Source organism: Mauremys mutica, chromosome 3, assembly GCF_020497125.1.
Source record: "Mauremys mutica isolate MM-2020 ecotype Southern chromosome 3, ASM2049712v1, whole genome shotgun sequence".
Lineage (NCBI taxonomy): Eukaryota > Metazoa > Chordata > Testudines > Geoemydidae > Mauremys > Mauremys mutica.
This window is the reverse complement of record NC_059074.1, coordinates 134,406,823-134,431,981: the sequence shown is the minus strand read 5'-3', so window position 1 is coordinate 134,431,981 and position 25,159 is coordinate 134,406,823. Positions and strand designations below refer to the sequence as shown.

Here is a 25,159-nt window from a genome sequence, read left to right as displayed (position 1 = left end):
CTCTGTGCCGATGTTTGTGGACAACCCCTGCCCATCCTTCTGAAAACAAAGAAACCCATCTCCTCCCTGTGCAATTTATAACCAAACCCCTTCCTAAACATGCTAATCTTGATTTAAGATGAGGTAAGTAACACTGGTGTGTTATGTAGGAAGCAGCTACTTGATGTTTTTACTACTGATAGCCAGGTCAGATGCTGTGTTTTAGTTTTTTTTAACAAGCAACTTATTTGCTAGTGTTTAAGAAGACTTTTAGGAACCTTTATTCAAAACACTTCAGTAAGATGTAGTGCTCTGGATCTTTATTACAGAATCCTGCAGTGCTAGGTAGGGAATATACAATTCACACTGCAAACTGAATGGTCATCTCATCCAATAGCCTCTCTCTCTGTTAGTGGCCAATATCAGATGTTTCAGTGGAAGGGGTGCAAAAACACATAAGAACTAGTGTTGCCAAACCGTCAGGATTGTCCTGGAGTCTCCAGGAATTAAAGATTAATCTTTAATTAAAGGTTATGTCATGTGATGAAACCCCTGGGAATATGTCTGAGTAAAATTGGCAACCCTGCAAAGGCATCAACCTAAATGTAGTGTGTCTGTCTCTTAACAGGAACAAAAGAAAAACACTAAATGCCAAAATGTGCTAGAGCATAAGTTTCATTGCACAGGAATTCCCCACTCAAATATTTTCTACCTTGGCCATCTCTGGGGCAATAATTGATTGGAGATGCTTATTGGTAAATATGCAGCCATGATGTTGGGATTAGTTTTATAAAATAACACTTTTCTTTGTGAGCATTTCTTATGTTGTGAATGTTTGTCATATATGGATGAGGCTTGGAAAGTGAAACTGAGTGGTTTTGACATCTGCAGTATGAAGAGAAAAAGTTCTCAAACACCTCAAAGTCATGTAGAAAGTTATGAAAAAACCATCATGGCTAAGGCAGGTGCAGACTTAATGTTCTTGCTGGGTTTTGTTTTATTTTATAATCTACAATAAATTGATTTGAAAAGAACACCCCTGCTAAACTGGAATAGTTCCCAGGGAATCCCAAATTTCCTATGAGCAGTGGGAGCGTCTGCTTTCAGCAAAACACTCCTACTTCACGGCTATTATCAAAGGCTTTTGGGATCTGAGCAATGGAGGAGATAATGAATTATGTTATGAAAAAACCTACCTGACAAATATCTGCAGACGGAAAGGATGACTTGCCAACTTCTGCCTCGCTGAAAGAATATGATGATGGTGATGATGATAACGATGAACCAGGGGCGGCTCTAGCAATTTCGCCACCCCAAGCACGGCGGCACGCGGCGGGGGGCGCTCTGGCGGTCGCCGGTCCCGCGGCTCTGGTGGACCTCCTGCAGACGCGCGCTGGGGTCTGGAGCCGGCCCTGCGATGAATGATAAGCATGTCTGTAGCATGCATAATTTGGGATGGCACTTTAAAGAGATTTTCTTTAAAGATGTTGGCCCTGCCCTGAAACTATTCAAATCTGGGTGTCTAAAGCTATGCTCTTGTTAGGCACCTAAATATAAATGGCCTGATTTTCAGTGCATTTAACCCGCACTCAGCTAGATGGAGTCCTCAACGCACACAGTAAAAGACTGGAGCAGGGTAATTTACACTGTCTGATTTAAGTTTCTGAATTACATCCAAGCAAAAGGCAGATGAGTTTTCAGTGATGTCACAGTCATATACGGGGCTTCCTTCTTGAGCAACCTCACAGGAACTCTCCTCTGCAATATCCAGTGACTGTAGCATGCAAGTTACTAATGGAGGTTCTGCAGGTCAGGCAAGGTCAATACTCTGCTGTCTGGGGCAGTTGATATGACCAGAGTCTCTGGCACCTGTTTCAGAGTAGCACTAGAGAGGCCTATTCATACTGGAACCAGGGCTGGCTTTAGGCACCGCGAGGCCCGATTCGAAGGAGCTGCCACCGAAGTCCCGTCGCTGTCTTCGGCGGCAGCTCAATTGCTGCCACGGAGGAAGGCCTGTGGCAAAGAGAGGGACATGATACACTCCCCAAGGGTATGTCTACAGAGCAACTAGACACACATGGGTGGCCCAAGCTAGCTGACTTGGGCTCGCGGGACTCTGATCTCCTATCTCGCAGGGTTCTAGAGCCTGTGCACTAGACGAGCCCAGAAGTCTACACAGCAATGAAACAGCCCCTCAGCCCTAGCCCCGCACGCCCGAGTCGGTTGGCATGGGCCAGCCGTGGGTGTCTAGCTGCTGTGTAGATATACCCAAAAGTCTCCACTACCCTGATATATATAAATAGAGCTGAGTAAAAAAAATTTCAGCAAATAGTTTATTTGCTGGAAAATGCAGTTTTGATTGACCTTAAACCATTTGCAAATTCATGTTGAGTTCGACGAATAGTTTTGAACTGAAATATCAAAAAGTTTTGGAACTGTTGAAATTAAATGTTTTTTTGTTTTGACCTGGCTTGACATTATTTTCAATTCACTGAAAATTTTGAAAAATTTCTTTTTCAGTTTGTCCCAAAATGACACCTTTTTGATATTTTGGAATTGCCAGTGAACAGAAATAATCTATCATTCACCCAGGTCAACTTATAAATGCCATGTAGAGGCCAGGATGCAAGGACAATGGGATACAGAGGCTTACAAACTCTTCCACTGTCCTCAGCAAAGATATTCCCAGAACTGTTGCTTGTGACTAACATTAACTAAAGATGAAACATGATGTCTCATCACATTTTATCAGTGACCTATAACAAATGTTCACATCTTATGCTGTCAAACTTTAACTCACTAAATGAGTGTAAAAGCGTCTCTGGAATACCAATAGTTCAACAGCAATATTTTCCAACTCTTGTATTTGAGCTGCCCTTGAACCAGAACTTACTGTGAAAATGTAGAAGCCAAAACCCATTGCATACAACAATAATTATGGTTTCACTTAGGGGCATCATCAGGGAATTTCTTATTAGGCCTAACCTCCTGTTCCTATGCAGATCTTGTAAAGCATGAGGGGGTGGGGTTCAGCTATGGGTTGTCCTTTATCAGGCTCTGAATCTCTGGGGACATTCTAAAATTCTGGAGATTCAGGTGCACTACTATCATCTCTCTAAGGGTCAGCATCCAAAGAAAGGTCCGCCTTAGGGGTCAAACTGCTGTCTGGCTCAGCTAACATACAGTTCTGTGACTTTAAAGTTCCAACAGCAGGTAACACAGACTCAGGAGCATCTGGATCCTGCAAGCTGAAATGCTGCTTTTCTGGATAGACACTCATCTTTGGAGTCAGTGGAAACTAGAGTCTGCTGGCTGAAATGTCAATGAATCAATGTGTGTGGACAGTACACTCTGCAGTTGATGACTGTCCTCCCCCCAAGTATAAAGAACAGGAGTACTTGTGGCACCTTAGAGACTAACAAATTTATCTGAGCATAAGCTTTCGTGGGCTACAGCTCACTTCTTCGGATGCATAGAATGGAACACACAGACAGAAGATATTTATACATACAGAGAATATGAAAAGGTGGAATTAGTCATGCCAACTGTAAGAGGTTGGCTGGCAGACAAGCGTATGACCCAAATATAAGAAAATAGAATGAGAAGCTGGGTGCAGTTATACACAGTCTTGGAAACTGAAGTGCTTATTCCACTTCTGCTTTTATTCTGCGTAAATCCTCTGTGTGAAGACTGTGATCACTAAAATCAACATCCTGACCCCTGTCATTTCTATTCAACAAACTGTGGGCCTGAAATCTGCTGGTGAGAGAGAAGATCAGCCTACAGAGGGGGCCAATGGAGGGTGGAAATATTAAGAGTGTTTTGGGACTGCCCAAGCTGAGACCTTACACCGTGGAGTTGGGAGGTAATAGTTTCAGTCTATACAGCTCTGGGCTGGGGTAACAATACCAGGGATACTGCTTTCAGTTACCAGTGCCTCAATCCTAGGGAGATATTAAAAAACTGGAGGGAATTCAGGGAAGAACAACAAAATGATCAGGCAACAGGGGATAGCCGTGTTAGTTTGTATCCCCAAAACAACCAGGAATCCAGTGGCACCTTAAAGACTAACAGATTTATTTGGGCATAAGTTTTCATGGGTAAAAAACCTCACTTCTTCAGATGCATGGAGTTTATATTATATTATATTATATTTATATTTATTTATTATAAGGCCTGCATCTGTAACTTTCATTCCATGCATCTGAAGAAGTGGGTTTTTTACCCACAAAAGCGTATGCCCAAATAAATCTGTTAGTCTTTAAGGTGCCACTGGACACCTTGTTGTCAAAATGATCAGGAGGCTGAAGGGATGGGTATAGGAGTAGAGATTGAAAGAGCAAAATAAGTGACAGCTAAGTTGGAAGACATAGTACCTAGAAATTTCTGAAGGGTTTAAACAGCATGAAGAGAGAGAAATGGAATGAAAGAGCACCTGTGACTGATTTATTTTATATCTTTCAACTCTGATTTCAGAGTTAACAGCCCATGAGGTGAATGGGAAAGTTCACACTTCTCTTAAGGGCCTGAATGAGAAAGAAGAGTCTTGTTTACATTGGCCATAAATTAGCCAGATGTGATCACTTTGAATCTACCAGGCCTTTGCTGAAGATTGATCATACATGCTGGTTTAGAACATTTTCCATTGGGATGTTATGTGACTCCTAACTTAATTTACAGATTGTCCGGAGATCCCAGTGAGGCTTAAAACTCTAGTTGATACAGGATTTTTAAGGGAATGCTTGAACCCTGAAAGGCCATCAAACAGTATTCAGCGCAACTCTGAGATTAGAAAATAAAAGGATGTTGAGAATATAATGCAATCACCAAGGATATTAATTCATTAGGTTTTGCCTTCTTGAATATACAGCATCCCCCTATATAATTATTTCATGAAATTAAACATTAAAACATAATCTGAGTGAGACACTGAATGTTTCAAATGCTTTTCACATCATGGGTTTTGGTTTCAGTGCAAACCATGGGCTTGTTAGAACCCATTTAGTTTTGCCTGTAAATATGTAAGAGAAGCTTGTTAATGAGGTCAGTAGCGGGCTTTCACATTTTTACCGTTTTATTTTAATGGTATCAGCATCTTCTCAGGATGGTGCAGAAAGCATCCTAGGTCAGTGAGCTGGAAGCTAACATGCTGAGGAAGCAAATGTATCGATAGGAGCTTGCTGTTTTGTTTTGTTGCTGGCAAAGGGGATGGAGTAGAGGAGAGAGGCCAATCTGCTCATGAATGTCAAGCTGTCCTAGAAGAGTATGCTAATAGGCTCCATATCTCCCTCTTTCTGGTGTAAAGCTGAGGAAAAGTAAAACTCTTGACCTCCAAAGATCAGTGGACTTTATTCCTTCTGCTGCACCTTCGCCTCTTTGTGGGCGACAGGAGCTGTATAGAAAAACTAGGGAGTTTTGTGCTGCCATCACTTCCTGCAGCAGCCCAAGATCCACAGCTATGAACTCCCCATATCCCATGGATCTCAGTGGCGGAAGTATACTGTATAGTGTGGTTCTTGGCATCTACAAGCAATGGCAACTTGGCTGACTTCTTACTACACTTCCACTGGCCTCACCCCAGCCACCTCTGATCATGTGATCTATGCCGTGTGGTGGTCACATGGTGCATAGCAGAATTTAATGCTGCTTTGACTGGAAACGCAGACAATTATTAATTGTTATGCAGGAAAAGTAAAGACATGTCCACATAAGCCAAACCAGACACAATAAACAGAGAAAATAGCTTTTGTTGTTGCTCTGGGTAATAAGGAATCAAAGTAACTTTTGTTTTTTTGTTTCTCATCTCTCTCTCTCTTCTCTTCATTTACAGTGTCCTTGGGCAATATCTTTCTCTGACTTCCTCACATGCCTGAATTCCTCCCGTCAGACCAAGACCAGTCAGACCAGTCTCTGGACTAGAAGACAGGTAAAAATACTTCAGAATTCATGGTCATTTCGTTATTCATTCCCCTGAATTGGAGTTTGCCATAGAGTTTTAAATGCCTCATTCTTCACTCTGTCTACAACAGAGATATCAGACCACCTCCCTGCAGCTCAGCAACTTCAAATTCTCCACTGTCCTGGGCAAAGGATTGTTTGAAAAGATAAATTCCTAAAGAGCTTAATAGAAGAAGGTATGAGAAAGGAAAAACATAGCTATGTAGCAATCGTTCATCCTGAATTTCAGATGCTGCGGGCCAAGCACGGGTCCACAATACAGATATATGGAATCAAAGCTTTTAAGATATCAGATATCCTGGCCAGATGTGGCACTGAAAGGTCAACTGGAAGCAAATCAGCAGCTGTGCTACGTGAAAACATGGATGTTTCCTCTAAGCAGAATCAGGAATTTGACTTTATTACATAGCTGATACCTAGATACTGCAGGATTGGTGCCCTCTAAATACCAAGGATGGATTAATACAGAAGGAATAAACCAACTCTGCTGGTTTGCAGACTCACTTTCAAGAAGCATATACTGGAAGCCATCAGTCAGAAGCATTTATAATACAGCTTTTTGGTTGCTTCCAAACTGCTGAGCATGTGGAATGAGCTTGGAATATGCTTCCGGTGAGACACTTCTGATCTCTGCTCAGTATGGGCTCTTCTCTGAGTTATGGGCTATAAAAGTGTCTTTTGGATCCAGCTCCTCTGCCATTAATTATTTGGAGGTTCTGATGGAAACTAAACAATATGCTGAGAACTAGTTTTCTCAAGGGAAAAACATCTCCTGGAAGATGGGCTTCCCCTATGAGCATTAGATTCCATTAGCTGTCCCTGCCATGTGCCTTTTATGCACTAAAAATCTCTATATAGCCCGCATGATAAATCAGATTTATTTTTCTAATCTTATTTTGGGTCATACTGTGTAGTCAACAACAATACAAATATAGGCATCTATTTTATAATCCTTATGCAGGCAAAGCTTTCAGTGACTTCAAAGAAAGTATAGCATGTGCATAGAGGGCAGGATCCAGCCCTCACAGGATAATCAGATTAAACCAAAATACAAGTAGCTTTAAAGCATGAAATTGCTGGTTGATATTTTTAGGTGCTATTTCCATGGAAAAAAATCCTTCTGGGAGCCTCCCCAAATGCTAGGTCAATGACTGGGTGATTGAACAGGACAGATTTAATTAACCAACAGAGTCAGAGCTTTGGTGTCTTCTTTGCCAGCTTGGACTTTTGTGTAAAGCTTTGTCAGGTAGCCTTAAGATTGTGTCAGACAGTTCATAGAATATCAGGGTTGGAAGGGACCTCAGGAGATCATCTAGTCCAACCCCCTGCTCAAAGCAGGACCAATCCCCAGCCAGATTTTTGCCCCAGATCCCTAAATGGCCCCCTCAAGGCCTGAGTTTAGCAGGCCAAGGCTCGTTCTACAGACTCCCATCTCTCTCATCTCTCCCTAGGGCCCAATCCTGCTCCCACTGATGGTCCATTGACAAATCTCCCATTGCATAATGAACTGTGAAACTCTCATTGATTTCTATGAGAGCAAGCTCAGGCCCAATAAGATATTGCTAAATTCCTTTTGTAAGAAGACTTCTAAATCCTGATGTTTTGACCAGGCTGCTGAGACTCCCTCATCCCTCATGGGATAATTCTGTGTGATTTAAAGCAGGATTTTGCAATCTGCAAATCAAAGGTTGAAAAGTGTTGAAATGGATTTGTTGCCTTTTTACTATTTGAACAGCTCTGTGCAACCTGCATTGTCCTCGGCATCCAGTATCTGCATAAAAATAAGACTATTTATGGGGAACCATAAGAGAGGAACTGAAATTTCCAAGTATTTCCCTTCAGTGGGGATTTCCTTGCCTATTTCCCTTCAGTGGGGTTTTCCTTGCCTATTTCCATCATATGGGAGGAGACTGGGGATCAGGAAGGTATAGTTCTTCCAAACTGCGGAGCAAAGAGATCTGTGGATCTTTGGCCCCATCTCCTGAGGTTTCAGAACCTCTATAATGCATCCTTGTTACAGTGGTTCTTGGGGACGTCTGCTCTCCAGAAGAATCTTAATAAATCAGGAATAAAAGCCCTTTTAGAGTGGGATGATTTTAGCTGCATCCAGCAAAGAGGATTAACTTAATTATTTTTCTTCCCTTCGCTTTTAATGCTGCTTTAATATCTGTTAGTTTGCATAATGTCAATATAGTCCTTCAAGAGCCTCCATTTTGTTAGAAATTAACATAGCTTTTTGCCTTGGTTCTCTCTTAGTTCAAGCAACTGTGGTCCTGGCTTTGGGAGCAGAAGGATCTGAGTTCTGCCCACCTGAGATATAAGTTGCCACTTTACAGATCACATGGCTTCCCATTGTGCTCCAACTAAACCCCATGGGCGGGTCTGTAACACCAGTGTCCTAGGTGTTAGAGACAAATGACAAACCAGGAAACTCTACACCAGGGATTAAGAAGGGTTATTTTATATGTTTTTGCTCAGTATCTTTTTGTTTAACACTAAGGATTCTGCAAATAAAATGAACCCAAAATGTATATATCTTTGGACTATCATTTTCTTTGCTACCTTATAACTTTTACAAACCACCCACCTTCAGCTGAGAGTAAAGAAATCAGGGAATTCCTCTAGCTGTAACAGGAACATGGCCAGAATAGGAGAGAAATGACACCTCAACCTGAGATGACAATGTTAGTTAAATTATCTTATTAGCCTTCAAGAAGCAAAGATTGAGTGCAGTCCTCCTTGATCTCAGCCTCCCTTCAATGGAGATGATGAGAGGACAACCCTTTGCAGTGTGCTCAGGGCTGAAGTCACTGGTCCAAAGTTCCTACCAGCCAAAGCCACCTCCATAAACAGCCTGGCGAGGAGAAAGAATATTCATGCCTTAGCCCCTCACCTCAGCTTTCCCATCCATACTAGTAGGCCTTTAACCTCTGGGTGACCCCCAGTCCACCTCCAGACCAACACCCACTATCTTCAGCTGTCTATGGGTAGGAAAACACGTAGCCCTGTTGGGGGAGAGAGAATGAGAGTTTGGGCCCTCCGGTATCGTGGATTATAGTGCGTCTTCTCTGTGGGAGTCTGGTTCCCAGCTAGGGTTGCCAACTGTCTAATCGCACAAACCCAAACACCCTTGCCCCGCCCCTTCCCTGAGGCCATGCCCCAGCCCCCTGCTCACTCTCCCTCACCCTCATTCACTTTCACCAGGCTGGGGCAGGGGGTTGGGGTGCAGGACGGGGTGTGGTGTGCGGGCTCTGGGAGAGAGTTTGGGTATGGGGGTGGGCTCTGGGCTGGGGCAGGGAGTTGGGGTGCAAGTGGGGGTGAGAGGAGCAGCTCCTGAAAGTGACCAGCACATCCCTCGGGCAGTGGCTCCTAGGTAGGAAGGTGGGGAGGGCAGGGGGTCTCCAAACCCATTGGCTGCAGTTCCCGGCCAGTGGGAACTGTGGAATAGGCACTCCTGACCTTCACCCCAGGAGCCAGGGAGCTGCCTTAGTCCTGCAGTGCCACCAGACTTAGTGCCTAAAATCTCCCAGTTTGGCTGCAGTAGCCTCCAGAGATAGGGCCTGATTCTGGGAGACTCCCGGCAAAACCGGAAGTGTTGGCAACCCTAATTCCCAACCATCTTCCACTGTAAGATACATGGTGACTGTGAAAATGGGCTCTGAGGAGAGAGGTAATGAGTAATATGGGGGTGGAGGAATAGAGGAACTCTGAGGGACACCTCCTAAGGTGCAGGTAGAAACTGTTCTGATGTAACCTGCCCTCTTTCTGATGGGGGCGATTGAGACAGGCTTGTTCTAGCTAGGCAGGTTTCCTTTCCCCTTTGACAGGGGCTCAGGGGAAAACAGGCTGGGACCAACCATGGCTCAAGGGAAGCCCCTGTGCACTCAGTTCATTCCTCCTTGTGTCCCCATTGTGCTGTCACCTCCTCCACATCACTCTCTAGCATCACAGCAGCCCCTGGTAGTCAGGAGGAGTCACTGCAGGATGGATGCATGAACAAATCCAAAAAAAATCCCAGGCATCCATTTGGTTTTCCTTACTTTTAATACTGTAAATAAAAAAGTAAGACAAGCGTTTCAGGCCCCAGAAACATACTATCCAGGCTCTGTAGTGTACGAGAACCTACACTAGACCACTCTCCCCTCCCAGAGCTGGGAACAGACCCCAACAGTCCTAACTCACAGGAGCAAGAGTTCCAACTCACAGGATATGGCTCTAACCACAAGATGATGTTTAATTCCACTGAATTTCTGCTGATTGCTTATGCTGTTCTATTTGCTATCTTTTCCCATAATAGAGCTTTGGAGGACATTAGATGTTTTTGGACAACTCAAGAACACAGCAGGATATGGAGGCAAAGTAGATGGAGGAAAGCTGGGAATGTGTGAGAAGAAAGGAACATTCTTATATGGATGTTCTTAAACTTCCAAATTAAGCCTTCAAAATAAGTTACAAATTAAAAGCATCCACAAGCAAGTGGTAAAATCCTGGGCTATCTTTCCCATTTCTGTTTGAATATGTGTGTGTATATATATATATAATAGATCTAATTTCAACATTATATTACACTGTTAAAAGATACATTTAAAGAGCATAAAGTTTGCAGAGTCAAGCACTCAAAAGTTAGGAAATGACAAAACAGAAGTTGCCTGGGCAACCTTCAGTCACCTCCCAGTGCATATGCATTATGATACTGTCCTTAATTATATGATCACATACTACTTTTCCACAGGACCTTGCCTTATTGAGTGCACAGGATGGACAGTGTGGACAGGGCCGGTGCAAGGATGTTTTGTGCCCTAGGCGAAACTTCCACCTTGCACCCCCCCCACACCCCTGCCCTAAGGCGCCCCCGCCCATGGCAGCTCCCCCCCTCCACCCTGAGGTGCCCCTCTTGTGGCAGCTCCCCACCTCCCACCCTCCGCCCTGAGGCACCCCCCCACCTCAGCTCACCCCTACTCCTCCCTGAGCACACCGTGGCCGCTTCACTTCTCCCTCCTCCCTAAGCTGATTGGCGCCGCAAGCCTGCGAGGCGGGAGAAGTGAAGTGGCCACAGCGTGCTTGGGGAGGAGGCGGGGCAGAGGTGAGCTGAGATGGGGAGTTCTCCTGCATGCCGCCCCCGCCCCTTACTTGCTGCAGGCGGCCCTTCCCACGCCCCACTGCCCCAGCTCCCTCCGCCTAAATGCCAGCGGCAACTGGGGCGGCCAAAGATCCGGCCGCCGCGGTCGCTGCTGAAGAAAATGGTGCCCCCCAAATCCTAGTGCCCTAGGCGACCGTCTAGGTCACCTAAATGGTTGCACCGGCCCTGAGTGTGGACACTGCTCTGGGAGTGAACTAGGGTTGTGTGGTGAGTGATACTGTTGTAGGAACCCCAGCCTCCTTTGTTGCAGTAGTTGGAACTGAAAACAGGGTCTTACAATGGAAAGCGGCTGTCACCCTGAAGTACAAGCAGCCCTACTCACTCCTCTGATAATAAAATCCTGTGAACACTCAGTATTAGGGTGACCAGATCATTCAAATGAAAAATCAGGACCTTTCCCAGATTATCATCAGAGAGATGAGATACTGCGTGTGGGAGGAGGGGTTTTGGGGAGTGTTTGTCCTAGGCTGTGTGGAAAGGCCTTTGTAGCTGCAGGATCTGAAGGATGCTTGTCCTGAGGTGTATTTGGAGGACTCTGGCAGCTGGAGGATGAACAGGAATGAGAAGCTTTGGCAGCTGGGAAAAGCCAGGTCTGAGAAGCCTGGAATAATTTCAGAGCTGGGATGGAGGAAGGAAGGGGATATTTGTCAGGGATGTACTCACTTTCATCTTCAAACTGCTAGCCCTAGTTTGTCTTGGAGCAAACATCAGTCTTAAACAAAGGCAAATTTCCAATCCTCTCAGTTAACAGAACAGCCAAGCAAAGGATATACAGTAAAACCCTTCAACCGCCATACAGCTTTTGCTATTAAGACTTTAATCAGATGTGGTCCTTGCCCAAATTAGTGTGATGAAATTTGCTTCCTTTTAATCCTGTCATTGTAGGGAAAATTCCATCATGAACTCTCACATTTCTTTTTTTATAGGGCCAGATTAAGAGGAAACCAATCTCCTTACCCTCATTTGTGCAAGGTTAAACATCTTTATGGCAAAACATATAGAGAGGTTGCCACCTTTTGGTTAAAAAATAAAAGCACCTCTCCAGCCCCATATATCAATAATAACTGGAGTATTTGAGAACAATCTAGTGACTGTGAGTGTGCATTTTCCAATTATACCTAGGACAGCAGAAATTCCAAGAGCCAGGAGCAGGAGCTGAACTGAAAATCACAACTACTCCTGCTGAGTGGTGACTTGTTCTGTGGATCTGGTCAACATCCCATCAATTCCCCCTTTGAATTGATGTTAAAAAACTTGCACCTTTGGAAAAGTGATCTGAGGCTTGTGTTTACTTAGAACCCGTCTTGCTCCTTCCCATTGAAACAGGTAAGAGTTTTGCCTACACTTGAAGTGGGATTCATTGTAGTGATTGTTGTATCATTGTAGTAATACAGACCCAGATCCTCAAAGGCATGTGGGCACCTAATTCCCATTGAAATCAGTAGGAATAGTTGCATAAATACCTTTGAGGAGCCAGGCCACAGTCCCTAAGGTTCTAATGCCTCAGCAGAAGGACACTGGTCCACATTTCCACCATAACCATACAGTGGTATCCGACATACCATCGTTTTCTCCTATTATGAATAGGAGATAATTACGGTAACTGGTGTCTTTAGTAAATGTTGACTTTTAATGATGATGGTAATAAAATTTACCTCTTATTGCATTTTTCATCAGCAGATCTCAAGTCATTTTTCAGAGAAGGGTAAGTATCATCCCATAAGTCTCATGTCATGAAAACTGAGAAGTCTGCCATGGGTTACAGCTGCTGTTCAACTCACATCCACAGCTTACCAAACCACTGAGAATGATTAGAAGAAATACATTTGTCATTGACTGTGACTTTGTTAAGATGGGAAATTAGACAGTGACATCTTGTATTACTAACTGAGAGCAACACACAAATAACATAGGAATAGAAATGACTAAGAACAGTGCAGTTATTCAGATTTGTGGATGGAAAATTTTACAGAAGCTTGAAATGCATCAATGAAAGAAAATGTCACTGACTCTGAGTCTATTTTAGTAACAAACATTCTGAGATCTACCTTATTTGGCAATTTATATGTAGGGGATTTACAGCAGGGATGAAACTGGCCTCAGGATACCTATTTATAATTGTTTTAATTAATCTCGTGAATTAAAAATAAATTTTTCGAGTTTAAAATGGAAAGCAAACATTCCACTCAATTTTGCCTTTCTTTGTCACTGACTGGTCCCAGAAGTCCCTCGTTTTAGCTAAGCAATAGCTATTATGGTGCAGCGTATTGTTGAAGATTGGTGATTGGATTGGTTGCCTTGACTGCATCTCAAGCCATTAGACCCAAATGTTCACTCATCAAAAGACTATGGGATTTGGGTGGATCATGGCAAGAAACTGTGAGTGGCTTCTGGATCACAAGTGGAAAATGGCTGAGAATTACTGCTGTGATCTATTACTCTTAGAATCCTGCCAGCAGCAGGTCAAATAACAAATTCACTTTGCCAAAGGCATCTTTCCTGTGTTCAAGATTGTGGTATAATATACAAAGGTCAGCAACAGGACAGATAATTTTCAAAGCTGTCTCTTCAAAGGCCTCCCACATTGAGGATGGAGACAATTACTGTAAATATTCTGGTATTTAGGATGCTTCTATATCTGTTTCTAGTTTCTCTGCTTTACTATGTTTACTTATGTTTATCTATCAGTAAATCTGATCTCACAGTAAACAAAATACTCACATGAGATAAAGTTTGCAATAAAGAAGACAGTGTGATCTAATGGTTAAAATTTGAGTTTGGGAGTCAGTACTCCTGAGCTGGTTTAAAAAAAAAAACTTCAGAAAAAAATTTAAAAGTTCAAAGTTGTTTTCATTTAGAAGGATTAAAATCTGACCCATTTTTAATGCAGAATTCTTTTACTGGAAATAACTTTTAGCAAAAGTATGACTGAAAATATTATCAAAGTCGTTGCTGAAATTTTTCATTTGGCTAAAATCCACTTTTCAGTAAATATATATTTTTTTATTATTGCAAACCCAGTGTTTGGTAAATGAAAAATCTCAGTAATCACTTCAGTAACATTTCAATTAAAAAAAATGTAACGAAAGATTTTGGAAAACCTGAAAAAATTCAATAATGTTGAAATTTGTTGTTACAAATTTAATATTAAAGAAAAAAAGGCATATTTAAAAAAATGTAAAAACTATCAACCAGGTCTACTCCTGGATTTTCTATTCTTGACTCTGCAACTGGATCAAGGCACAGCCTGTGTCTGTGCCTTAGTTTACTCTACTGCAAAATACATGTATTAATATTGTGATGCTTAACATTTATTTGTTAAGCACTTTGAGATCCTTATAAGAAAGGTGCTATAATATGGTATGTGCAAAGGGTTGTTATTCTAGCTTAAATGGTGAAAATCCAGGAAACTTGGAACTAGAGCTAGATTCTGTTGCACCAGTGAATATTATATATCAGTTACTCACTCACTATTTTGGGTGGATCCTATCAACAGCAAAACTTAGCAATAACAATATGATTGAGTGTTTCAGCCTTAACTATGATTTTTTTCTGCTTTTATTAGTTTCAACCAAACTTTTAATATTGTTTTTACTTATGAGGTAATTTCCTTCTCTTTTGTTAGTTTTGGGAATAAAAACCCTTGAAGTGTAAGAAAAGCTGAGTTTCTGAAATATACAGGACTTGATTCTCATTTACAAAGTGAGGTTTTTATATCCACTAAAGCTTATGCCCGAATAAATCTGTTAGTCTTCAAGGTGCCACCGGATTCCTTGTTGTTTTTGTGGATACAGACTAACACGGCTACCCCCTGATACTTGACATCATTTACACTAAGGCCACTTCATGCTGCCAGAGTGTTATAAAAGAGGGCTAGTGTAGAAAAGATTCAAACCAATAATTTTCAATAACAGTGCCACTACTGTTCTTTTAGAGCAGATGTGACTAAGATAGATTTTTCCCACAGGACCAGAGTCAGCTTATGCCTTGGAAAATGAGTGTGCTCTTTCAGTTAAAGTCAACAGGGCAGATTGACTTGATTGAGTCTATGCCCTCTACACTACGAGTTTAAGTCGAATTTAGCAGTGTTAGATCAATTTAACCCTGCACCTATCCACACGACGAAGCCATTTTTGTCAACTTAAAGGGCTCTTAAAATCGATTTCTGTACTCCTCCCCGACAAGGGGATTAGTGCTGAAATCAACCCTGCTGGATCGAATTTGGGGTAGTGTGAATGCAATTCAATGGTACTGGCCTCCGGGAGCTATCCCAGAGTGCTCTATTGTGACCGCTCTGGACAGCACTCTCAACTCAGATGCACTGGTCAGGTAGACAGGAAAATCCCCGTGAACTTTTGAATTTCATTTCCTGTTTGGCCAACGTGGCAAGCTGATCAGCACAGGTGACCATGGAGTCCCAGAATCGCAAAAGAGCTCCAGCATGGACCAAATGGGAGGTACTGGATCTGATCGCTGCATGGGGAGATGAATCCGTGCTATCCGAACTCCGTTTCAAAAGATGGATTGCCAGAATATTTGAAAAATCTCCAAGGGCATGAAGGACAGAGATTATAACAGGGACCCACAGCAGTGCTGCGTGAAACTTAAGGAGCTCAGGCAAGCCTACCAAAGAACCAGAGAGGCAAACGGCCGCTCCGGGTCAGAGCCCCAGACATACTGCTTCTATGATGAGATGCATGCCATTCTAGGGGGTGCTCCTACAACTACCCCACCCCTGTGCTTCCCTCCTCCCCCACCCCTCCTGGGCTACCTTGGCAGTTATCCCCCCCATTTGTGTGACAAATTAATAAAGAATGCATGAATTTGAAACAACAATGACTTTATTGCCTCTGCAAGTGGAGATCAAAGGGGGAGAAGGGAGGGCGGCTGGCTTACAGGGAAGTAGAGTGAACCAAGGGGGCAGGTTTTCATCAAGGAGAAACAAACAGAACTTTCACACCGTAGCCTGGCCAGTCATGAAACTGGTTTTCAAAGCTTCTCTGATATACAGTGCACCCTGCTGTGCTCTTCTAACCGCCCTGGTGTCTGGCTGCGCATAATCAGTGGCCAGGCAATTTGCCTCAACCTCCCACTCTGCCATAAATGTCTCCTCCTTACTCACAGATATTGTGGAGCACACAGCAAGCAGTAATAATGATGGGAATATTGGAGTCAGTAAACTGTGCCACCGCGCTTTTAAACATCCAAAGGCACGTTTTACCACCATTATGACTTGCTCAGCCTATAGTTGAACTGCTCCTTTCTACTGTCCAGGCTTCATGAGCCATGGGAGCAAGGGGTAGGCTGGGGTAGGTGAAACCGCGTGGTGTTGCTGACTGGGAGAGAAGCCTGAGGCAGAAGCCTCCAGCTGGCATGACATTCCAGGCAGGACTGAATCTCCATTAGATGAAACTTAAAGAAGAGTATGACTTGGAGTCATTCCCATTTTTGTCCAGGCGCCCCCAACCGACCTGACCGAGGCCAGCCAGGAGCACCCATGTCTGCCCAGGAACCCCCGACCAACCTAACCGAGGTCGGCCAGGAGCACCCACTGGACGATGATGATGGTTAGCATTTGTATTGCACTGTCTGCTGTCCGCAAGGCAAGGCAAGGGGATGCTGCTGTGTAGCGCTGTGGTACTATGTCTGCCAGCAGCACCCAGGAGACATACAGTGACAGTGAGCTGAGTGGGCTCCATGCTTGCTGTGCTATGTCATCTGTAGGGGTAACCCAGGAAAAAAGGTGAGAAACAATTTTTTGCTATTGCTTTCACGGAGGGAGGGAGGAAGGCCTGACAACATGTACCCAGAACCACCCGTGACAATGTTTTTGCCCCATCAGGCATTGAGAGCTCAACCCAGAATTCCAGTGGGCGGCAGAGACTGTGGGAACTGTGGGATAGCTACCACAGTGCAACGCTCCGAAAGTCGACGCTAGCTCGGTACTATGGATGTACACCACCGACTTAATGTGCTTAGTGGGGACATACACAATCGACTGTATCAAATCGATTTCTAAAAAATCAACTTCTATTAAATTGACCTAATTTCATAGTGTAGACATACCCACCATATACATATACCATCTCAGGAGCTGCATCAGTATGACTGATCTGCACATATAAGTGGCAGAAATTTGGGCATAGATCTCTGGGAAAAATCAATATACTCAACACCATATCCACTTTGTAGCCATCTGTCCTAGGATCATAAAGTTCTATGTAGAATATATTCAAAATACAAGCTGGTCATCAAAATTTAAAAGATTCAGACACTATAAAACTTGCAAATTCTGTGCAGTTCCGTTAAACCTATACAGTGCTGGAACTGTCAGTGTTTGCAATTGACCTTTTCCAATGCACCATGAAATTTCTGTATAAGTATTTTTAATCATGTAAATAGCAAGAATAATGTGAGCCAAATTTACATTTCATGCAGTGCCTGAAACTAATGTTGCCCTGGATGTACAGTATATAAGCCATTCAAAGAATAATGAGTTACACTACTATTTATAGAAGCACAAATATATAAAACAGAGAAAGCAAAAATTACCAAATAAGATCATCAGCTGGTGCAAATAGGCCATTAACTTCAGTACAGCCCTCTGTCTACCCCTTGCTGACTGGAGGTTGGTGGGAGAGAGAGAAATATATCTTTATCTGTTCAGACTATAATTTTAGGAGGTGCTCAGATACCACAGTCATGGGTGCTATATTAACTAGATAAAGGTTTTTGAAAATTACTCAGAACATGGATTTCTGAGCTGAATAATTTAAAGGTGACCTACAATGGTAAAAGTAACTTTATTAGGATGTACCAAATGCTCCTAATAACAGTTAGGTATATAACATGTCTTCTGGGTCAAGGGAATTTATATTCATGCAGTCTCTCATGAACCCACACACAGTAAACAGAGCTTAAAGAACCTTGCTAATTCTGGTCTGAGTTGTCCTTTTATCATATCGGGATAGAGTTTCACATTGTTCCGATTGCTCAAAAGTGTGAAAGAAAAAGATTTACATTTTAGGTAATGTGCAAAGTAACTTTTGACTATATGGAATCTTTATCTTATTATTAGAAACATTCATCATTTATTATTTACATTTTTATTTAATATTATTATGCCTGTTCTAAGCACTTGCTGTGTGCTTGAGCTATAAGTAGTGTAGAACTCACTATCTCTGCTTCGGAAACCTATAATGGCAAAATTATTAGAATCACTGTTACTTTTTCGGGTTTTCTGTAAGAAATTAAATATTTAATCTTAAGTATTAAATATTTAATAATAGTTAAAATTGAACTGTTTTCTTCAAATGTCATATCAGGGACCAGCAGAGGGCACCATGGTCTTCTTTTCTGTAGAGGGTTATTTGAAAATTAATTATCTTGCCCTCAAGGCTGACTTGGTGGGTGACTGATGCTGTTGTGTCACATGAGACTGTTTGTTGTACTTTGCTTTAAGGCATATTTCCTGTGTTCAAAATTATGGCACAATTAGAAGTAGGCCTCAGTTTTCGAACCGCTTCTTCAAAGGCTCTGCATCCACAGGAGGGAAATAATTTTTGCAAAAATGCTGGGACTCAGGATTGATACTTACTGTCTGACATTTATTAATGCATGCCTACCAGTAAACTTGACCTTATCAGGAAGCAACAGAACTCTTCTACCATTACATCTTCACCTTAAGACCATACATCTTTCTTATGCTCCTCTCTGTGTATTTCTGCCATTTGTTATACCCTTGAATATCATGAGCTGGGTGGCTTTATCTGAGTTCTCCTTTTGCTTCTAATGCTGAGCATTAGAGAACACACAGCTTCAGTTTGGAGACTTACTTAGAAACTCATTGACTGAAAACAAGTGTTCAGTTTGGGAGAAAGCATGATCTAGTGTGTTTCGTAAAGTCACTTCTTGCTGTCAAGAGATCTCAGATCCATTTCAAGCTCTGTCCCCGATTTGCAGTGCGACTGACATGTTTTGTGGGCATGTCACTTATGACCTCTTGGTGCTTTCATTTTTCCATCTGTAAAGTGGGAATAATAATATTTACCTACTTTAAAGGTAGTTTATAAGATTTGGCATTACAGAAGTGAAAGCTGCTGGTGGTGGTATTATTATTACTACTGCTACATAGAAATCTATGCTTTGCTTACCAGTGCTGCATAGTATGGTCACATTTAGGACAGGGCTGATGTCTGTATTTTGTACTGAATTGAATTTACTACACAGAAGAAAAAAGTTTGGATGTCCTCAGAATGAATACAATGCTGTTTTTCACTCACGAGGTTCTGGTAATTTTTAAGACTTCAGGTCCTCATCTCAAATGACTGGTTTAAAATATCAGTATAATCTTGAAAGTAAACCCAGTTTTTTATTAAATCTGATATCTAATATAATATGTGCTTTTAACTATTTTTTTAAATAATTGCATTGTAACATTTTTATTATGTGTTTTCATTGAACAAATACACACGCACATTGTGAGGGAGGAAGGCAGTAATCATTTCCAGGTCAGACAGCTATATATCATATTTTATAGCCACGATGTGGGTGTAGGGATGGGATTGTGGGGAATATGTCATCAATATATTAACAATTGCATGGAACATAACAGGACAAGTATTACTATATTGCAAGAAAGCAAATAGTTGGTAATTAAGGGTGAGATTCTGATTCCCTCACTCATATTGAATAGCACCTTACTTCATGAGAAGGTCTCTTGATTTCAGTGGTCCTATACATGGAGGAAGGTGGTACTCAGGATAATCAAGAGTGGCCCTAAAAATTGGGCCCTAAAAATATCAGTGAGCTCTGTGTTCTAGGAAGAAGCATTAAAATGGTAAGAGTGCAAGAAGTGTTAGAGAATCCTGAAGACTTTACAATTAAAGAAACAGGCATGATTCCTCTTTAAAAGAATTTAAGGTACAAGAAATAGCTAATGTGGTTTTAAAAGTATCTGCTCAAAGATCTGAGAGTTAATTTAAGCCTGTACTAGAAGTGGAGAAGGCAGGCAGGAAGGAAACAAGCAAAATATACTGTACAGAATTAAAGCCTTTGTAGGAAAGGAAAAGGCAGCAGAATGCTATCGTTCAAGGGGAAAAAAGGGGCTGAAAACATATCAGGGAACAACACAAATAGTAGAGAGAAACTCACCCACTAATAATTGAAGAGAGCATTGCAATTGTGACATCTTTGATGCAAAAAAATAAAACAACAGCATGTGGACATTTAGGAAGTAATGAAGATATTGACAAAACAGCTAATCCAAAGGCAGGGCAATATTTTAAATGTGAATTTTGGTTCTCATGTGTCCTAAGCCTGGGACCCAAGAGTGAGTCACTAAGCCCAGTGCTCTCTCCTCAGTAGCACACAGCCTCCCATCATCATTCCTTGATGTGTATGGCTATGTTTAAAATTTTGGTTTTGGGTCACTTTAAAAAATGCATTTACTAATATACATAGTATACTAATATACTAGACTTCTGAGTCTGTTTTCAGCATATCTGTGCCCAGATTGAATGTGTATTTGAATGGGGCTATTCTAAATAAAAGAGAATAGTCATTTTCTGATACAAAGGGTATCATTGTAAATGGCTAATTTCATATAAGTAAATTTTTACTTTTATCTTTTAAAAAACTACAGCTTAGAAGCCTGGAAGTTTTGTTTAAATCACTAGGGGCTGGATTGTGCTGCCCTTATCCACTATGAATTGTATCTTACTTTGCTAATAGTCCCTTTGAAACAAATATGACTACTCATGCAGTAATGTACTACCACGTGTGATTAAGGGGTTCACAATCTGACACTATTTATATTAAATACTGAAAAAAGAGAGTTCTTGCTCTCTTCCCCTTCCCCCAAGGGACTTCCCAGATGAGTCAGGACTACGGTATCAAGCCCTACTTTTGCAAATAATGCCTTTTTCCCCAGGACTAGATAAGTGACTACGTCTTGCACAGAATTGGCCTAATGTAGATATTTATCTTTTATTGCTCTTCTGTGACAAACCCACAGTGTTATATGCTAAGCTGAAATGTTAAACTATGTTTGGGAAGAAACTATGTTCGGGTCACTGTTTATATTTGTCTGCAGTTACTAAGTAGAATGAAATGCATTATAAGTAAGGAGTCCTGGGGACAGAAAGAATAAATAGTTGTAATTCATGGAATTACTGCTGATTTCTGGATCTGGACAGCTTCAGGGCCAGGGGAAATTCATAGGCTTTGCACAAAACTATGTTAAAAAAAAAAGAAAGAAAAACATCTTTATTCAGTTTGGTCAGCATTATGGGTGCACAGTGTTTTATAAACAACTAACTGTATAAAGCCAACTCATTTCTGTATGGAAGTTTATCCTGAAAGGGGAAGGACATGAGCACTTTGCTGAATCATGACCTACATAGAAAAGAGAGAGCAATAATTACCACCCAGGCATATCCAGTTTTATTGGCTATGAAACAGCTGCTCTACTCTAATCTTGAAAAGTACAGTTTTCAATACAGCAAACTTTGAACAATGTGCTTTAGTTGGCCAAGAGAGACATCAGGAACACAAGCATCCTCAGGCCCTTTAAGTGACTTTTTTTTAATGGGGGGGAAAGGGGTAGCAGCCGCCAAGACTCTCTCTCTATTCCCTGTCACACAAAAAACATAAACAAGCTATCATATTATAGGAAATATTAATATCTAATGTTGAATTCTTCAGAAACCTGGGCTTCTGACTTTTGATTTGGCATACTTCAAAGTCTCCACGTGGATTCCAGAAAGCTGACTAAATTAAATGGCGGACCAAGTTCTACTTTGGAGGCTACAGTATTAGCCAGAACAGCTGGCAACCGTTGTAGTACATCTCTCCTCCCTCATCAAATCTTTTCAGAAAGCCCAATATCAGGAGACTGTTGGTCCAGGTTGCATTTTCCAAAGCCTCAGTTTCCCCTGTTTGGAAATCCATTCTCTCTCATCATGGAGGTCTACCAGGCTCTGTGCTGTACTGGCAACTGCCTGAGTTAGTGATGCTTGTCGGTTACTCATTTCTCTATAGAATCCATTTTAACCTGTGTATTCGGGTAAAAGGATCAGTTTTATCTTTCCCTAGCATCCTCATTCAATGTACAAAGACACTGGGTGGACACATTTTACCTTGTAGAAAATATATGGCCCAGATTGTGCTGTACTCTCCAGACATGGCACTTCAACAGAACAGGACAGAGAAGGAAACAACTTTGGACATGTCTCCACCCAAATTAAGGTGTAACTGTAGCACGGGTAGGCCTACCTGAGCTTGCTTTAATCTAAGTGCCGGTAGCAACAGTAGTGAAGACATGGAAGTACAAGCTTCAGTGCAGGCTAGCCACCCAACCCAGGTACAAACCCACCAAGGACTCTGGATACATACTTGGGTTGCTAGCTCACACTAGGGTGACCAGATGTCCCGATTTTATAGGGACAGTCCTGATATTTGGGGCTTTTTCTTATATAGTCTCCTGTTACCTCCCACCCCCATCCCAATTTTTCACACTTGCTATCTGGTCACCCTAGCTCACACTGAAGTCTGCCCATGCCTTCATATCCTCACTACTCTTGTTACCTGCACCAACTAGATTAAAGCTAGTGTGGATATGCCTACCAGCACTATAATTATACCTTAATTTGCCATGTAGACATACCCTTCGAAACAGGTTGTGAGACAGAGTTAGACACTTCCAAGACACAAATAAACATTAGAGGGCAAAAGCTAGCTTGTGCTCCTTTGGCATTACAACTCTACCTTGTGTTTCTGAGCTACTACTATCACCTGTAGAGAAATACATGAAGACTTTTCCAAAATTTACTGCACTTCTTCTCCAGAAGGGCTATCTAAAATGGATCTTCAGGCAATCAGTTTTCCAAAGATATCCTTCCTTCTCTAATAACTTTGATCAGCTAGTTGGAAGGGAAATATCAAGAAGTGTTCTAAGGGCCCATTTTGCTTATTCATAGTTGTTTAGGCTGAGAAAAACTTTTTTCTTTAGATAATTTATTATTTTATTGCATATATTACCTTAGCATAGGTTGCCAGGGGTGGGTAGGGAGGGAAATTATGAGCAAGTATCTCAGTCTTCACTAGGACTTTCTAAATAAACTTAAATCAAAGTGTCAAGGCTTTGCACATATGGGATGCTTCTTTTTCCAAATATTTGCTATTGAATTTCTAGCCACCACTAATACCATACATGTACTTTACCTTTGCTGCTTTGCTGATCATCTCTTGAAAGGTCCAGAAATAGCATCTTGGGTCTGTTGCTAGAACACATGTAAAGTTTGATACAGTATTCCTTGTGCATCCAAAACTCTCACTCAGTTTACTGCAGTGGAAGTTTGGGGTAAATACAGAATGCAGGATCTGACCCCTACTGATATTTTGGATTTGGTGGCAAATTTTAGATTGAGTGATGATTTAATGTGAGATGTATAAAATCTCCCCTCCTCATCTCCAGACCACAAGATGTCTAGAACATTTTCCTTTTGTTTACTGTCTGTCTTTTGAAGTCTGATAGGATAAGACACCAATGAGAGAGCATAGTAATTTAAAGTAATTTTCCACAGCAGTTAGGAGATAAAGCACAACTTTTACATATCTATTTCCATTGTTCCACTCTGATTTGCCTTTCACATCCCATTCCCATTGTTCTGTGAACAATAGTGCTTCTTCTCTGTTCACCGCAATCAGTTCTTTGTATATGTTAGAAACTGACTGTACCTTTTGTCATTATGTCTCCTCTAATCACATTTTTTTATTCTGAAGTCTGTACATAGTGCCTCTCTTTTGTGCCTTTTGTTGCATAAAGTTTAAATTTGCATATAGTGACAAAGTGGCAAATCTTGAGATAGTTATACTGCACTTTTTGTTGTGCCAAGCATATGGAGTTTTAAAATAGATTGTTGCTCCATCCCAACCCTCTCCTACTTCCCAAAACTTCCTATTATTCTTCTTGAGGTAGGCTTCCATCCTTGGGAGACAATGGGAGATAGGCTGGATGAAATTTTTTTGGTAAGACATTTAATATTTTTCATGTGACCTTATGACAGTTGGGATATTTGTGATACTTGACTTTTATATAGCCAGATACTTTGTCCTTGGTGACAATATTCTTTCTGTTCTGTTTCCCATATCCTTTCCCCCAGATTATATCTTAGTTTTGCTTAAATGAGGGAAAGTGTTCATGGTTTTCTGGGAAATAATTGCATAACTTGACCTATGGTTTCTTTTTCTGAACCCTTAATATATCTATTGATTTTGAGGACTGTACAAGAAATTAGATGTAAAGTTCAAAGTTAGGCTCTGATCCTGCAAAGACTTAAGCATGTGCTTAACTTTAAGAACTGCATAGTCCTGTTGAAGTCAATGGATTTACAGTGCTTAATGATAAGCATAAGCATAAATCTTTGCAGGAACAGGGACATAATGTGTGCGTCTGAATGTGCTTGTTATAAAAGAAATGAGATCTGGAAGATTAATTTGTTCTATGATGATTGGTTGTAATATAGGCCAAATTCTGCCATCAGATCTGCACATTATGTGTCTCTGGTCTCGTGTACACTTAAAATGTAGGTTGACATAACTACATCTCTCAGTGGCGTATCTCACTACTGTTGCTTGGGGAAGTGATATTCCTACACCAGTGGAAAACCCCTTCTCTCGGTGTAGGCTGTGTCTACACTATGGGGCTATGCCCTGTAATGTAGACATACCGAATGAAAGGTGCTTTATGGAAGGTTTTATTGTGAATCAAAAACCTTATGTGAGAGTCAATGGCATTCTGACATCCTCCCAAATGTACCTAACTCCAGATAAATTGTCTAGGAGTTACATGATTCTCTTTAGCAAATATATCTGGATACAACCCCATAGTGACTTCACACATTAGCTCTTGCAAATCATTTATTCCCTTCTATGAATCAGGAAGAGAGAAGTTTAAATCCATGTCTCCTACCCCCCATGTGAGTGCCTTAATCACCAGGTTATAGAGTCAGTCTCACTTGCTTTCTGTTTGGCACAATTAATATTTATACACAGTGGAATAGAGGGATTGAGAGCAACTCA

General features: G+C 41.6%; 1 long non-coding RNA gene across 1 annotated transcript; it reads left to right on the top strand.

The window, feature by feature from the left end:
• The first annotated feature begins 8 nt into the window (after positions 1-8).
• Positions 9-6,031, top strand: LOC123367351. The gene is made up of 3 exons (XR_006578421.1): positions 9-123; positions 5,810-5,905; positions 6,009-6,031. It is a non-coding gene; the product is annotated as an uncharacterized LOC123367351 (long non-coding RNA).
• The last annotated feature ends 19,128 nt before the right edge of the window (positions 6,032-25,159 follow it).